Raw genomic sequence first — 17,979 nt, 5'->3', positions numbered from 1 at the left:
TGTTCTGCAGCCGATCTGAGACATCCCTGACCCGTGCACCTGGGAGGCAACATACCATTCGGGAGTCTCGTTTTCGACCACAGAACCGCCTATCTACTCCCCTTACAATCGAATCCCCTATGACTATAGCCCTTCCACTCTTTTTCCCGCCCTTCCGAACAGCAGAGCCAGCCACGGTGCCATGAACCTGGCTACTGCTGCCTTCCCCTGGTGAGCCATCTCCCTCAACAGTATCCAAAACGGTATACCTGTTTTGGAGGGAGATGACCGCAGGGGATACCTGCACTGCCTTCCTGCTCTTTCTCTGCCTTTTGGTCACCCATTTCCTTTCTCCCTCAGCAATCCTAATCTGCGGGGTGACCAATTCGCTAAACGTGCTCTCCACGAACTCCTCAGCATCGCGGATGCTCCAAAGTGAGTCCATCCGCAACTCCAGAGCCGTCATGCGGTCTAACAAGAGTTGCAGCTGGACACACTTCCAACACGTGAAGGAGTCAGGGACATCAGTCGTGTCCCTGAGCTCCCACATTGAGCAAGAGGAGCATAACACGGGTCTGAGATCTCCTGCCATTTTCAATCTTAAGCTTAAGTTAGTCTTAACTTAGATAAACGAAAAAGGAACGAAACGTTTTTACCAATCACACGAAAAAAAAGAAATAGAAAAAGCCTTACCTTATCTACACACCACCGAGTCCTTTTTTTTGGTTAGAAGAGGAGGGCGGGTGGGAGACACTAAGGGTGTAGGGTCTCGGGTTCAGCCGCTGCCAAATATATAGGACTTACTTACCCAGCTGCCACCTCACTCTCCCTGTCGCCGCTGCAAAAAGAAACTGCCAAAACAAAAAGGTAAGTTTATATAAGATGAACAGAGAGATCTTGGTGTCCAGGTGCATAAATCCCTGAAGGTTGCTACCCATGTTAATAGGGCTGTTAAGAAGGCATATGGTGTGTTAGCTTTTATTAGTAGGGGGATCGAGTTTCGGAGCCACGAGGTCATGCTGCAGCTGTACAAAACTCTGGTGAGACCGCACCTGGAGTATTGCGTGCAGTTCTGGTCACCGCATTATAGGAAGGATGTGGAAGCTATGGAAAGGGTGCAGAGGAGATTTACTAGGATGTTGCCTGGTATGGAGGGAAGGCCTTACGAGGAAAGGCTGAGGGACTTGAGGTTGTTTTCGTTGGAGAGAAGGAGGAGAAGAGGTGACTTAATAGAGACATATAAGATAATCAGAGGGTTAGATCGGGTGGATAGTAAGAGTCTTTTTCCTCGGATGGTGATGGCAAACACGAGGGGACATAGCTCTAAGTTGAGGGGTGATAGATACAGGACAGATGTGAGAGGTAGTTTCTTTACTCAGAGAGTAGTAGGGGCGTGGAACGCCCTGCCTGCAACAGTAGTAGACTCGCCAACTTTAAGGGCATTTAAGTGGTCATTGGATAGACATATGGATGAAAATGGAATAGTGTAGGTCAGATGGTTTCACAGGTCGGCGCAACATCGAGGGCCGAAGGGCCTGTACTGCGCTGTAATGTTCTAATTCTAATTCTAATTCTAAAATATAAGTTGTAACCTCACTTACCCAGCTGCCACCTCACTCTTCCTGTCGCCGCTGCAAAAAGAAACTGCCTAAACAAAAAGATAAGTTTATATAAGTTGAAAACTCACTTACCCAGCTGCCACCTCGCTCTCCCAGTTGCCTCTGATAGGCAACTTCAGACACACCATCACCAACAAGAAGTTCAGAGAAGTTCCCATTCTTTAGGGTCTTCACAAATCCCGTTATGACCTGACGCAATAAACATGGGCCATCCTATGATTTGTAAGCACCCCAAGCCTGTTTGAAGCTTTGCAAACCCAGTGTTTTCTGTTGCCTTGCATGAAAATGTTCAATTCCCAAATTAAAACTTTCTCTCAAAATTTAATGGAACCATGAATTAGATGTTCATAACATAGAATCACAGAATAATACAATGCAGAAGAGGCCCTTCGGCCCATCGATTCTGCACCGATGCATTAAAGACACTTGACCTGTCTACCTAATCCCATTTGCCAGCACTTGGCCCATAGCCTTGAATGTTATGACGTGCCAAGTGCTCATCCAGGTACTTATTAAAGGATGTGAGGCAACCCGCCTCTACTTCCCTCCCAGGCAGTGCATTCCAGACCGTCACCAGCTTCTGGGTAAAAAAGTTCTTTCTCAAATCCCCCTTAAACCTCCTGCCCCTCACCTTAAACTTGTGTCCCCTCATAACTGACCCTTCAACTCAGGGGAACAGCTGCTCCCTATCCACCCTGTCCATGCCCATCATAATCTTGTACAACTCGATCAGGTCACCCCTCAGTCATCTCTGCTTAGGCGAAAACAACCCAAGCCTATCCAACCTCTCTTTATTGCTTAAATGTTTCATCCCAGGCAACATCCTGGTGAATCGCCTCTGCACCCCCTCCAGTGCAATCACATCCTTCCTATAATGTGGCGACCAGAATTACACACAGTACTCCAGCTGTGGCCTTACCAAAGTCCGATACAACTCCAACATGACCTCCTTGCTTTTGTAATCTATGCCTCCATTGATAAAGGCAAGTGTCCCATATGCCTTTTACACCACCCTATTAACCTGCCCTTCTGCCTTCAAAGATCCATGGACAAACACGCCAAGGTCCCTTTATTCCTCGGAACTTCCCAGTCTCAGGCCATTCATTGAATACTTCCGTGTCACATTACTCCTTCCAAAGTGCACCACCACACACTTTTCAGGCTTAAATTCTATCTGCCACTTTTCTGCCCATTTGACCATCCCGTCTATATCTTCCTGTAACCCAAGACACTCAACCTCAGTGTTAACCACTCGGCCAATCTTTGTGTCATCCTGCAACTTACTGATCCTGCCCTCCCACATAGTCATCTATGTAATTTTTATAAATGACGAACAATGGGGGACCCAGCACTGATCCCTGTGGTAAGCCACTGGACACTGGCTTCCAGTCACTAAAAAAGCCGTCTGTCATCACTCTCTGTCTCCCACAGCGAAGTCAATTTTGAAACCACCTTATCGAGTGACTCTGTATCCCATGTGCATTTGCTTTAGAACATAGAACATAGAACGTTACAGCGCAGTACAGGCCCTTCGGCCCTCGATGTTGCGCCGACCTGTGAAACCATCTGACCTAAATTATTCCATTTTCATCCATATGTCTATCCAATGACCACTTAAATGCCCTTAAAGTTGGCGAGTCTACTACTGTTGCAGGCAGGGCGTTCCACGCCCCTACTACTCTCTGAGTAGATAAGTCTTTCTTGATAAGTCTCCCATGTGGGACCTTGTCAAAGGCTTTGCTGAAATCCATGTAAACTGCATCAACTGCACTACCCTCATCTCCACACCTGGTCACATGCTCAAAAAATTCAATCAAATTTGTTCGGCATGACCTCCCTCTGACTAAACCATGCTGACTATTCCTAATCAAATTTAGCCTCTCCAAATGGACATAGATTCTCTCCTTCCGAAATTTCTCCAATAGTTTCCCTACTGCTGACGTGAGACTCAATGGTCTGTAGTTGCCTGGTTTATCTCAACAACCTTTCTTAAACAGTGGGACCACATTAGCTGTTTTCCAGTCCTCTGGCACCACCCTGTGGCCAGAGAAGAATTAGAAATTTGGGTCAGAGCCCCCTGCAAGCTCCACCATCGCCTCCCACAGCATCCTGGGACACAAATCGCCCGGACCTGGAGATTTGTCTGCTTTTAAGCCTGCCGAAACCTCCAATACCTTGTCACTCCCTATGACAATTTGCTCAAGAACCTCACAGTCTCTCTCTTTCTGAGTTCCATATCTACATCCTCATTCTCTTGGGTGAAGACAGATGTGAAGCATTCGTTCAACACCCAACCAATGTCCTCTGGCTCCACCCACAGATTTCCCCCTTGGTCCCTAATGGATCCTACGCATTCCCTGGTTATCCTCTTCCCATTGATATACTTATAGAATATCTTGGGATTTTCCCTACTTTTACCAGCCAGAGCTTTCTCATATCCCCTCTTTGCTCTCCTAATTGCTTTCTTCAGCTCCATCCTACACTTTCTGTACTCCACTAATGCTTCCGTTGATTTGCTCTCCTTGTATTTGCTAAAAGCCTCTCTTTTCCTTCTCATCGTACCTTGAATGTTTCTGGTCATCCATGGTTCTCTGGGCTTGTTGCTCCTACCTATTACCCAAGAGGGAACATGTTGGGCCTGTACACTCCCCATTTCCTTTTTGAATGCCCCCCACTGCTCTTCTGTAGATTTCCTGACAAGTAACTCTTTCCAGTCTACCTTGGCCAGATCCTGCCTTAATTTACTCAAATTTGCTCTCCCCCAATCCAAAACCTTTTTTTGCAACTTGTCTATTTCTTTATCCATAGCAAGCTTAACATGACATAGTCAGAAAAATACACTATCAATGCAGACGCACTCACAGAAATCTACTGTAAATACTGACACGCAGAAATCTTTTGGACATAATGTCTCTCTCAAAAGTTACTGTAAATACAGGCACATTGACGCAAACCTACCCTATATAGTGACACCTTGGAGAAAACTACATAAATACTGGCACACGGAAATCTTCCGTAAATGACACACTCAGAAACCTACTGCTTATACAAACATACTCAGAAATCTACTGGAAATAGTGACACACTCAAACATATGGTAGATGCAAGCACACTTCTCGGAACCTACTATAAATACTGATGAACTCAGAAACTACTGCACATCTGACATACGTCTTAAGACATCGCTGAGGACCAATCTGAGGAAGTCTGTGAAAATACTAGCACATTATAGTACCATTACGCGACAGTAACAGCACACTCCTGATGAGCGATGAGTAACATTGTTTACAATGCCTTGCGTACCCCATTTGGAGGGTCAACGGATGAAACGCAAAGCAAGCTCAAAACATCACTTTAAAGCAATTGCTATTTCCCAACTTAAATGGTTTCACGGGGGATTGAACCCAGGATCTTCTGCGTGTAAAGCAGGCGTGATAGCCACTACACCATGAAACCACAGACAGTGACACCGCCTTTTCGACAGGTGTTTTTCTGTGTGGGGGAATGCCTTCGAACTGGGATTCACCTGTGAAACTTCACACTCTCGTGTTGTAAATACATGTTCATTCCTCAGCAATGCCTGCAGATCCTAACACACTCTGGGACATCACCTGCAAATATGGGCAAAAACCTCGGACACTTTCCCAAACACTCAATGCAAAGGTATGAATACTCCTAAACACACACCAGTAATACTGACAGAATCCAGGGCCATGCCTTCAAATACTGACATCATGGTGGCGGTTTATTGACACACTCAGTGACCTGACACTTCCAACACACTTCAAATACTTCCCATGCAAATACAGTCATAGATATCGACATTACATACTGACTGTTAACTTTTAAAAAGAGGAAGTTGAAATCACAGTTACTACTGAAAGAATTATGTCACATGATTTCACATTTTCAACAAAAAACGTTACTGTACAAGTGTCAAACAAAGAAAAACACAACTAACGTAACAGTACAATTTGGAAAGATTGATATTTGAAACCTCAAATCTTAACAGTCCAAGAAGTCGTAGACTTTAAAATCTAAATGCCAAAAGAATAAGGCAGTTTGACTTTTAATTCTACCTCAAGAGTCCCCTATAGGTTACAGAATCTTGGCTGTTTGTTCCCTTCTCCTGGGACCAAACCAGCTTAGGAATTCACTACAATTCTTTAGTTTCTCAGCAATTTTCGGAGAATCCAGACTTCCCAGCTTGAGCACGCGACTGCCTCAAAAAAGAAGTGCACCTGGCTCCCGATGCCTCTTTATTGCTGAGCCCAGCTGCTTTCAAAGACAACAGCTTTCTGAAAGCCAAGTGCTTTCTCTGTAACTAACAGCCTTGCTGAATCCAAATGCTTTCCAAAGTCAACCAATGTCTGTCAGCAAGGACACACATCAAAACACCTACAGGCAGCCCCCACATCATCAGGCTCCATAGCAAAGTGGCACATGTGGGATGTCCCACATAGCAATCGAAAGTAATAATTTCCAACTCCAAATCTTCTCTGTGTTCAGGGAATTCATAACATTTAAACCTCTGATAGAGGCAACTTCAGACACACCATCACCAACAAGAAGTTCAGAGAAGTTCCCATTCTTTAGGGTCTTCACAAATCCCGTTATGACCTGACGCAATAAACATGGGCCATCCTATGATCTGTAACCACCCTAAGCTTGTTTGAAGCTTTGCAAACCCAGTGTTTTCCGTTGTCTTGCATGAAAATGTTCAATTCCCAAATTAAAACTATCTCTCAAAATTTAATGGAACCATGAATTAGATGTTCATAACATAGAATCACAGAATAATACAATGCAGAAGAGGTCCTTCGGCCCATCGAGTCTGCACCGATGCATTGAAACACCTGACCTGTCTACCTAATCCCATTTGCCAGCACTTGGCCCATAGCCTTGAATCTTATGACGTGCCAAGTGCTCATCCAGGTACTTTTTAAAGGATGTGAGGCAACCCGCCTCTACTTCCCTCCCAGGCAGTGCATTCCAGACCGTCACCACCCTCTGGGTAAAAAAGTTCTTTCTCAAATCCCCCTTAAACCTCCTGCCCCTCACCTTAAACTTGTGTCCCCTCATAACTGACCCTTCAAGTAAGGGGAACAGCTGCTCCCTATCCACCCTGTCCATGCCCATCATAATCTTGTACAACTCGATCAGGTCACCCCTCAGTCATCTCTGCTTAGGCGAAAACAACCCAAGCCTATCCAACCTCTCTTTATTGCTTAAATGTTTCATCCCAGGCAACATCCTGGTGAATCGCCTCTGCACCCCCTCCAGTGCAATCACATTCTTCCTATAATGTGGCGACCAGAATTGCACACAGTACTCCAGCTGTGGCCTTACCAAAGTCCGATACAGCTCCAACATGACCTCCTTGCTTTTGTAATCTATGCCTCCATTGATAAAGGCAAGTATCCCATATGCCTTTTACACCACCCTATAAACCTGCCCTTCTGCCTTCAGAGATCTATGGACAAACACGCCAAGGTCCCTTTATTCCTCGGAACCTCCCAGTCTCAGGCCATTCATTGAATACTTCCGTGTCACATTACTCCTTCCAAAGTGCACCACCACACACTTTTCAGGGTTAAATTCTATCTGCCACTTTTCTGCCCATTTGACCATCCCGTCTATATCTTCCTGTAACCCAAGACACTCAACCTCAGTGTTAACCACTCAGCCAATCTTTGTGTCATCCTGCAACTTACTGATCCTGCCCTCCCACATAGTCATCTATGTAATTTTTATAAATGACGAACAATGGGGGACCCAGCACTGATCCCTGTGGTACGCCACTGGACACTGGCTTCCAGTCACTAAAACAGCCGTCTGTCATCACTCTCTGTCTCCCACAGCGAAGCCAATTTTGAAACCACCTTATCGAGTGACTCTGTATCCCTTGTGCATTTGCTTTAGAACATAGAACATAGAACATAGAACATTACAGCACAGTACAGGCCCTTCGGCCCTCGATGTTGCGCCGACCTGTGAAACCATCTGACCTACACTATTCCATTTTCATCCATATGTCTATCCAATGACCACTTGAATGCCCTTAAAGTTGGCGAGTCTACTACTGTTGCAGGCAGGGCGTTCCACACCCCTACTACTCTCTGAGTAGATAAGTCTTTCTTGATAAGTGTCCCATGTGGGACCTTGTCAAAGGCTTTGCTGAAATCCATGTAAACTGCATCAACTGCACTACCCTCATCTACACACCTGGTCACATGCTCAAAAAATTCAATCAAATTTGTTAGGCATGACCTCCCTCTGACAAAAGCATGCTGAATATTCCTAATCAAATTTAGCCCCTCCAAGTGGACATAGATTCTCTCCTTCAGAAATTTCTCCAATAGTTTCCCTACTACTGACGTGAGACTCAATGGTCTGTAGTTGCCTGGTTTATCTCAACAACCTTTCTTAAATAGTGGGACCACATTAGCTGTTTTCCAGTCCTCTGGCACCACCCTGTGGCCAGAGAAGAATTAGAAATTTGGGTCAGAGCCCCCTGCAAGCTCCACCCTCGCCTCCCACAGCATCCTGGGACACAAATCGCCCGGACCTGGAGATTTGTCTGCTTTTAAGCCTGCCGAAACCTCCAATACCTTGTCACTCCCTATGACAATTTGCTCAAGAACCTCACAGTCTCTCTCTTTCTGAGTTCCATATCTACATCCTCATTCTCTTGGGTGAAGACAGATGTGAAGCATTCGTTCAACACCCAACCAATGTCCTCTGGCTCCACCCACAGATTTCCCCCTTGGTCCCTAATGGATCCTACGCTTTCCCTGGTTATCCTCTTCCCATTGATATACTTATAGATTTTCCCTACTTTTACCAGCCAGAGCTTTCTCATATCCCCTCTTTGCTCTCCTAATTGCTTTCTTCAGCTCCATCCTACACTTTCTGTACTCCACTAATGCTTCCGTTGATTTGCTCTCCTTGTATTTACTAAAAGCCTCTCTTTTCCTTCTCATCGTACCTTGAATGTTTCTGGTCATCCATGGTTCTCTGGGCTTGTTGCTCCTACCTATTACCCAAGAGGGAACATGTTGTACACTCCCCATTTCCTTTTTGAATGCCCCCCACTGCTCTTCTGTAGATTTCCTGACAAGTAACTCTTTCCAGTCTACCTTGGCCAGATCCTGCCTTAATTTACTAAAATTTGCTCTCCCCCAATCCAAAACCTTTTTTTTGCAACTTGTCTATTTCTTTATCCATAGCAAGCTTAACATGACATAGTCAGAAAAATACACTATCAATGCAGACGCACTCACAGAAAGCTACTGTAAATACTGACACGCAGAAATCTTTTGGACATAACGTCTCTCTCAAAAGTTTCTGTAAATACAGGCACATTGACGCAAACCTACCCTATATAGTGACACCTTGGAGAAAACTACATAAATACAGGCACACGGAAATCTTCCGTCAATGTGCACACTCAGAAAGCTACTGCTTATACACACATACTCAGAAATCTACTGTAAATAGTGACACACTCAAACATATGGTAGATGCAAGCACACTTCTCGGAACCTACTATAAATACTGATGAACTCAGAAACTACTGCACATCTGACATACGTCTTAAGACATCGCTGAGGACCAATCTGAGGAAGTCTGTGAAAATACTAGCACATGATAGTACCATTACGCGACAGTAACAGCACACTCCTGATGAGCGATGAGTAACATTGTTTACAATGCCTTGCGTACCCCATTTGGAGGGTCAACGGATGAAACGCAAACCAAGCTCAAAACATCACTTTAAAGCAATTGTTATTTTCCAACTTAAATGGTTTTACTGGGGATTAAACCCAGGATCTTCTGCGTGTAAAGCAGACGTGATAGCCACTACACCATGAAACCACAGATGAGGACAATATCTTTTCGACTGGTGTTTTTCTGTTTGGGGGAACGCCTTCTAACTGGGATTCACCTGTGAAACTTCACACTCTCGTGTTGTAAATACATGTTCATTCCTCAGCAATGCCTGCAGATCCTAACACACTCTGGGACATCACCTGCAAATATGGGCAAAAACCTCGGACACTTTCCCAAACACTCAATGCAAAGGTACGAATACTCCTAAACACACACCAGTAATACTGACAGAATCCAGGGCCATGCCTTCAAATACTGACATCATGGTGGCGGTTTATTGACACACTCAGTGACCTGACACTTCCAACACACTTCAAATACTTCCCATGCAAATACTGACACAGTCATAGATATCGACATTACATACTGACTGTTAACATTTAAAAAGAGGAAGTTGAAATCACAGTTACTACTGAAAGAATTATGTCACATGATTTCACATTTTCAACAAAAAACGTTACTGTACAAGTGTCAAACAAAGAAAAACACAACTAACGTAACGGTACAATTTGGAAAGATTGATATTTGAAACCTCAAATCTTAACAGTCCAAGAAGTCGTAGACTTTAAAATCTAAATGCCAAAAGAATAAGGCAGTTTGACTTTTAATTCTACCTCAAGAGTCCCCTATAGGTTACAGAATCTTGGCAGTTTGTTCCCTTCTCCTGGGACCAAACCAGCTTAGGAATTCACTACAATTCCTTAGTTTCTCAGCAATTTTCGGAGAATCCAGACTTCCCAGCTTGAGCACGTGACTGCCCCTGGCTCCCGATGCCTCTTTAATGCTGAGCCCAGCTGCTTTCAAAGACAACAGCTTTCTGAAAGCCAAGTGCTTTCTCTGTAACTAACAGCCTTGCTGAATCCAAATGCTTTCCAAAGTCAACCAATGTCTGTCAGCAAGGACACACATCAAAACACCTACAGGCAGCCCCCACATCATCAGGCTCCATAGCAAAGTGGCACATGTGGGATGTCCCACATAGCAATCTAAAGTAATAATTTCCAACTCCAAATCTTCTCTGTGTTCAGGGAATTCATAACATTTAAACCTCTGATAGAGGCAACTTCAGACACACCATCACCAACAAGATGTTCAGAGAAGTTCCCATTCTTTAGGGTCTTCACAAATCCCGTTATGACCTGACGCAATAAACATGGGCCATCCTATGATCTGTAACCACCCTAAGCTTGTTTGAAGCTTTGCAAACCCAGTGTTTTCCGTTGTCTTGCATGAAAATGTTCAATTCCCAAATTAAAACTATCTCTCAAAATTTAATGGAACCATGAATTAGATGTTCATAACATAGAATCACAGAATAATACAATGCAGAAGAGGTCCTTCGGCCCATCGAGTCTGCACCGATGCATTGAAACACCTGACCTGTCCACCTAATCCCATTTGCCAGCACTTGGCCCATAGCCTTGAATCTTATGACGTGCCAAGTGCTCATCCAGGTACTTTTTAAAGGATGTGAGGCAACCCGCCTCTACGTCCCTCCCAGGCAGTGCATTCCAGACCGTCACCACCCTCTGGGTAAAAAAGTTCTTTCTCAAATCCCCCTTAAACCTCCTGCCCCTCACCTTAAACTTGTGTCCCCTCATAACTGACCCTTCAAGTAAGGGGAACAGCTGCTCCCTATCCACCCTGTCCATGCCCATCATAATCTTGTACAACTCGATCAGGTCACCCCTCAGTCATCTCTGCTTAGGCGAAAACAACCCAAGCCGATCCAACCTCTCTTTATTGCTTAAATGTTTCATCCCAGGCAACATCCTGGTGAATCGCCTCTGCACCCCCTCCAGTGCAATCACATCCTTCCGATAATGTGGCGACCAGAATTGCACACAGTACTCCAGCTGTGGCCTTACCAAAGTCCGATACAGCTCCAACATGACCTCCTTGCTTTTGTAATCTATGCCTCCATTGATAAAGGCAAGTATCCCATATGCCTTTTACACCACCCTATTAACCTGCCCTTCTGCCTTCAGAGATCTATGGACAAACACTCCAAGGTCCCTTTATTCCTCGGAACTTCCCAGTCTCAGGCCATTCATTGAATACTTTCGTGTCACATTACTCCTTCCAAAGTGCACCACCACACACTTTTCAGGGTTAAATTCTATCTGCCACTTTTCTGCCCATTTGACCATCCCGTCTATATCTTCCTGTAACCCAAGACACTCAACCTCAGTGTTAACCACTCAGCCAATCTTTGTGTCATCCTGCAACTTACTGATCCTGCCCTCCCACATAGTCATCTGTGTAATTTTTATAAATGACGAACAATGGGGGACCCAGCACTGATCCCTGTGGTACGCCACTGGACACTGGCTTCCAGTCACTAAAACAGCCGTCTGTCATCACTCTCTGTCTCCCATAGCGAAGCCAATTTTGAAACCACCTTATCGAGTGACTCTGTATCCCTTGTGCATTTGCTTTAGAACATAGAATATAGAACATTACAGCGCAGTACAGGCCCTTCGGCCCTCGATGTTGCGCCGACCTGTGAAACCATCTGACCTAAACTATTCCATTTTCATCCATATGTCTATCCAATGACCACTTGAATGCCCTTAAAGTTGGCGAGTCTACTACAGTTGCAGGCAGGGCGTTCCACACCCCTACTACTCTCTGAGTAGATAAGTCTTTCTTGATAAGTCTCCCTTGTGGGACCTTGTCAAAGGCTTTGCTGAAATCCATGTAAACTGCATCAACTGCACTACCCTCATCTACACACCTGGTCACATGCTCAAAAAATTCAATCAAATTTGTTAGGCATGACCTCCCTCTGACAAAACCATGCTGATTACTACTAATCAAATTTAGCCTCTCCAAGTGGACATAGATTCTCTCCTTCAGAAATTTCTCCAATAGTTTCCCTGCTACTGACGTGAGACTCAATGGTCTGTAGTTGCCTGGTTGATCTCAACAACCTTTCTTAAATAGTGGGACCACATTAGCTGTTTTCCAGTCCTCTGGCACCACCCTGTGGCCAGAGAAGAATTAGAAATTTGGGTCAGAGCCCCCTGCAAGCTCCACCCTCGCCTCCCACAGCATCCTGGGACACAAATCGCCCGGACCTGGAGATTTGTCTGCTTTTAAGCCTGCCGAAACCTCCAATACCTTGTCACTCCCTATGACAATTTGCTCAAGAACCTCACAGTCTCTCTCTTTCTGAGTTCCATATCTACATCCTCATTCTCTTGGGTGAAGACAGATGTGAAGCATTCGTTCAACACCCAACCAATGTCCTCTGGCTCCACCCACAGATTTCCCCCTTGGTCCCTAATGGATCCTACGCTTTCCCTGGTTATCCTCTTCCCATTGATATACTTATAGATTTTCCCTACTTTTACCAGCCAGAGCTTTCTCATATCCCCTCTTTGCTCTCCTAATTGCTTTCTTCAGCTCCATCCTACACTTTCTGTACTCCACTAATGCTTCCGTTGATTTGCTCTCCTTGTATTTGCTAAAAGCCTCTCTTTTCCTTCTCATCGTACCTTGAATGTTTCTGGTCATCCATGGTTCTCTGGGCTTGTTGCTCCTACCTATTACCCAAGAGGGAACATGTTGGGCCTGTACACTCCCCATTTCCTTTTTGAATGCCCCCCACTGCTCTTCTGTAGATTTCCTGATGAGTAACTCTTTCCAGTCTACCTTGGCCAGATCCTGCCTCAATTTACTAAAATTTGCTCTCCACCAATCCAAAACCTTTTTTTGCAACTTGTCTATTTCTTTATCCATAGCAAGCTTAACATGACATAGTCAGAAAAATACACTATCAATGCAGACGCACTCACAGAAAGCTACTGTAAATACTGACACGCAGAAATCATTTGGACATAACGTCTCTCTCAAAAGTTTCTGTAAATACAGGCACATTGACGCAAACCTACCCTATATAGTGACACCTTGGAGAAAACTACATAAATACTGGCACACGGAAATCTTCCGTAAATGTACACACTCAGAAAGCTACTGCTTATACAAACATACTCAGAAATCTACTGTAAATAGTGACACACTCAAACATATGGTAGATGCAAGCACACTTCTCGGAACCTACTATAAATACTGATGAACTCAGAAACTACTGCACATCTGACATACGTCTTAAGACATCGCTGAGGACCAATCTGAGGAAGTCTGTGAAAATACTAGCACATTATAGTACCATTACGCGACAGTAACAGCACACTCCTGATGATTGATGAGTAACATTGTTTACAATGCCTTGCGTACCCCATTTGGAGGGTCAACGGATGAAACGCAAACCAAGCTCAAAACATCACTTAAAAGCAATTGCTATTTTCCAACTTAAATGGTTTCACTGGGGATTGAACCCAGGATCTTCTGCATGTAAAGCAGACGTGATAGCTACTACACCATGAAACCAGAGATGAAGACAATATCTTTTCGACTGGTGTTTTTCTCTGTGGGGGAATGCCTTCCAACTGGGATTCACCTGTGAAACTTCACACTCTCGTGTTGTAAATACATGTTCATTCCTCAGCAATGCCTGCAGATCCTAACACACTCTGGGACATCACCTGCAAATATGCGCAAAAACCTCGGACACTTTCCCAAACACTCAATGCAAAGGTACGAATACTCCTAAACACACACCAGTAATACTGACAGAATCCAGGGCCATGCCTTCAAATACTGACATCATGGTGGCGGTTTATTGACACACTCAGTGACCTGACACTTCCAACACACTTCAAATACTTCCCATGCAAATACTGACACAGTCATAGATATCGACATTACATACTGACTGTTAACCTTTAAAAAGAGGAAGTTGAAATCACAGTTACTACTGAAAGAATTATGTCACATGATTTCACATTTTCAACAAAAAACGTTACTGTACAAGTGTCAAACAAAGAAAAACACAACTAACGTAACAGTACAATTTGGAAAGATTGATATTTGAAACCTCCAATCTTAACAGTCCAAGAGGTCGTAGACTTTAAAATCTAAATGCCAAAAGAATAAGGCAGTTTGACTTTTAATTCTACCTCAAGAGTCCCCTATAGGTTACAGAATCTTGGCAGTTTGTTCCCTTCTCCTGGGACCAAACCAGCTTAGGAATTCACTACAATTCCTTAGTTTCTCAGCAATTTTCGGAGAATCCAGACTTCCCAGCTTGAACACGCGACTGCCTCAAAAAAGAAGAGCACCTGGCTCCCGATGCCTCTTTATTGCTGCGCCCAGCTGCTTTCAAAGACAACAGCTTTCTGAAAGCCAAGTGCTTTCTCTGTAACTAACAGCCTTGCTGAATCCAAATGCTTTCCAAAGTCAACCAATGTCTGTCAGCAAGGACACACATCAAAACACCTACAGGCAGCCCCCACATCATCAGGCTCCATAGCAAAGTGGCACATGTGGGATGTCCCACATAGCAATCTAAAGTAATAATTTCTTACTCCAAATCTTCTCTGTGTTCAGGGAATTCATAACATTTAAACCTCTGATAGAGGCAACTTCAGACACACCATCACCAACAAGAAGTTCAGAGAAGTTCCCATTCTTTAGGGTCTTCACAAATCCCGTTATGACCTGACGCAATAAACATGGGCCATCCTATGATCTGTAACCACCCTAAGCTTGTTTGAAGCTTTGCAAACCCAGTGTTTTCCATTGTCTTGCATGAAAATGTTCAATTCCCAAATTAAAACTATCTCTCAAAATTTAATGGAACCATGAATTAGATGTTCATAACATAGAATCACAGAATAATACAATGCAGAAGAGGTCCTTCGGCCCATCGATTCTGCACCGATGCATTTAAGACACTTGACCTGTCCACCTAATCCCATTTGCCAGCACTTGGCCCATAGCCTTGAATGTTATGACGTGCCAAGTGCTCATCCAGGTACTTTTTAAAGGATGTGAGGCAACCCGCCTCTACTTCCCTCCCAGGCAGTGCATTCCAGACCGTCACCACCCTCTGGGTAAAAAAGTTCTTTCTCAAATCCCCCTTAAACCTCCTGCCCCTCACCTTAAACTTGTGTCCCCTCATAACTGACCCTTCAACTAAGGGGAACAGCTGCTCCCTATCCACCCTGTCCATGCCCATCATAATCTTGTACAACTCGATCAGGTCACCCCTCAGTCATCTCTGCTTAGGCGAAAACAACCCAAGCCTATCCAACCTCTCTTTATTGCTTAAATGTTTCATCCCAGGCAACATCCTGGTGAATCGCCTCTGCACCCCCTCCAGTGCAATCACATCCTTCCTATAATGTGGCGACCAGAATTGCACACAGTACTCCAGCTGTGGCCTTACCAAAGTCCGATACAGCTCCAACATGACCTCCTTGCTTTTGTAATCTATGCCTCCATTGATAAAGGCAAGTATCCCATATGCCTTTTACACCACCCTATTAACCTGCCCCTCTGCCTTCAGAGATCTATGGACAAACACGCCAAGGTCCCTTTATTCTTCGGAACTTCCCAGTCTCAGGCCATTCATTGAATACTTCCGTGTCACATTACTCCTTCCAAAGTGCATCACCACACACTTTTCAGGGTTAAATTCTATCTGCCACTTTTCTGCCCATTTGACCATCCCGTCTATATCTTCCTGTAACCCAAGACACTCAACCTCAGTGTTAACGACTCAGCCACTCTTTGTGTCATCTTGCAACTTACTGATCCTGCCCTCCCACATAGTCATCTATGTAATTTTTATAAATGACGAACAATGGGGGACTCATCACTGATCCCTGTGGTACGCCACTGGACACTGGCTTCCAGTCACTAAAACAGCCGTCTGTCATCACTCTCTGTCTCCCACAGCGAAGTCAATTTTGAAACCACCTTATCGAGTGACACTGTATCCCATGTGCATTTGCTGTAGAACATAGAACATAGAACATAGAACATTACAGCGCAGTACAGGCCCTTCGGCCCTCGATGTTGCGCCGACCTGTGAAACCATCTGACCTAAACTATTCCATTTTCATCCATATGTCTATCCAATGACCACTTAAATGCCCTTAAAGTTGGCGAGTCTACTACTGTTGCAGGCAGGGCGTTCCACACCCCTACTACTCTCTGAGTAGATAAGTCTTCCTTGATAAGTTTCCCATGTGGGACCTTGTCAAAGGCTTTGCTGAAATCCATCTAAACTGCATCAACTGCACTACCCTCATCTACACACCTGGTCACATGCTCAAAAAATTCAATCAAATTTGTTAGGCATGACCTCCCTCTGACAAAACCATGCTGAATATTCCTAATCAAATTTAGCCTCTCCAAGTGGACATAGATTCTCTCCTTCAGAAATTTCTCCAATAGTTTCCCTACTACTGACGTGAGACTCAATGGTCTGTAGTTGCCTGGTTTATCTCAACAACCTTTCTTAAATAGTGGGACCACATTAGCTGTTTTCCAGTCCTCTGGCACCACCCTGTGGCCAGAGAAGAATTAGAAATTTGGGTCAGAGCCCCCTGCAAGCTCCACCCTCGCCTCCCACAGCATCCTGGGACACAAATCGCCCGGACCTGGAGATTTGTCTGCTTTTAAGCCTGCCGAAACCTCCAATACCTTGTCACTCCCTATGACAATTTGCTCAAGAACCTCACAGTCTCTCTCTTTCTGAGTTCCATATCTACATCCTCATTCTCTTGGGTGAAGACAGATGTGAAGCATTCGTTCAACACCCAACCAATGTCCTCTGGCTCCACCCACAGATTTCCCCCTTGGTCCCTAATGGATCCTACGCTTTCCCTGCTTATCCTCTTCCCATTGATATACTTATAGATTTTCCCTACTTTTACCAGCCAGAGCTTTCTCATATCCCCTCTTTGCTCTCCTAATTGCTTTCTTCAGCTCCATCCTACACTTTCTGTACTCCACTAATGCTTCCGTTGATTTGCTCTCCTTGTATTTGCTAAAAGCCTCTCTTTTCCTTCTCATCGTACCTTGAATGTTTCTGATCATCCATGGTTCTCTGGGCTTGTTGCTCCTACCTATTACCCAAGAGGGAACATGTTGGGCCTGTACACTCCCCATTTCCTTTTTGAATGCCCCCCACTGCTCTTCTGTAGATTTCCTGACGAGCAACTCTTTCCAGTCTACCTTGGCCAGATCCTGCCTTAATTTACTAAAATTTGCTCTCCCCCAATCCAAAACCTTTTTTTGCAACTTGTCTATTTCTTTATCCAAAGCAAGCTTAACATGACATAGTCACAAAAATACACTATCAATGCAGACGCACTCACAGAAAGCTACTGTAAATACTGACACGCAGAAATCTTTTGGACATAACGTCTCTCTCAAAAGTTTCTGTAAATACAGGCACATTGACGCAAACCTACCCTAAATAGTGACACCTTGGAGAAAACTACATAAATACTGGCACACGGAAATCATCCGTAAATGACACACTCAGAAAGCTACTGCTTATACAAACATACTCAGAAATCTACTGTAAATAGTGACACACTCAAACATATGGTAGATGCAAGCACACTTC

The 17,979-nt window shown here is 44.4% G+C and overlaps 3 non-coding genes across 3 annotated transcripts; all 3 read right to left on the bottom strand.

Annotated features, from left to right (window-relative positions):
- Positions 1–4,981: 4,981 nt before the first annotated feature.
- trnav-uac (transfer RNA valine (anticodon UAC)) lies at positions 4,982–5,054 on the bottom strand. The gene has a single exon. It is a non-coding gene; the product is annotated as a tRNA-Val (tRNA).
- Positions 5,055–9,403: 4,349 nt separating this feature from the next.
- On the bottom strand, positions 9,404–9,476 carry trnav-uac (transfer RNA valine (anticodon UAC)). The gene has a single exon. It is a non-coding gene; the product is annotated as a tRNA-Val (tRNA).
- A 4,337-nt stretch (positions 9,477–13,813) lies between these two features.
- Positions 13,814–13,886, bottom strand: trnav-uac (transfer RNA valine (anticodon UAC)). The gene has a single exon. It is a non-coding gene; the product is annotated as a tRNA-Val (tRNA).
- Between the last annotated feature and the right edge of the window lie 4,093 nt (positions 13,887–17,979).

Source organism: Heterodontus francisci, chromosome 1 (assembly GCF_036365525.1).
Source record: "Heterodontus francisci isolate sHetFra1 chromosome 1, sHetFra1.hap1, whole genome shotgun sequence".
NCBI classification, from domain to species: Eukaryota; Metazoa; Chordata; class Chondrichthyes; order Heterodontiformes; family Heterodontidae; genus Heterodontus; species Heterodontus francisci.
Note: the sequence above shows the minus strand (reverse complement) of the source record. Positions and strands in the feature narration are given on the sequence as shown.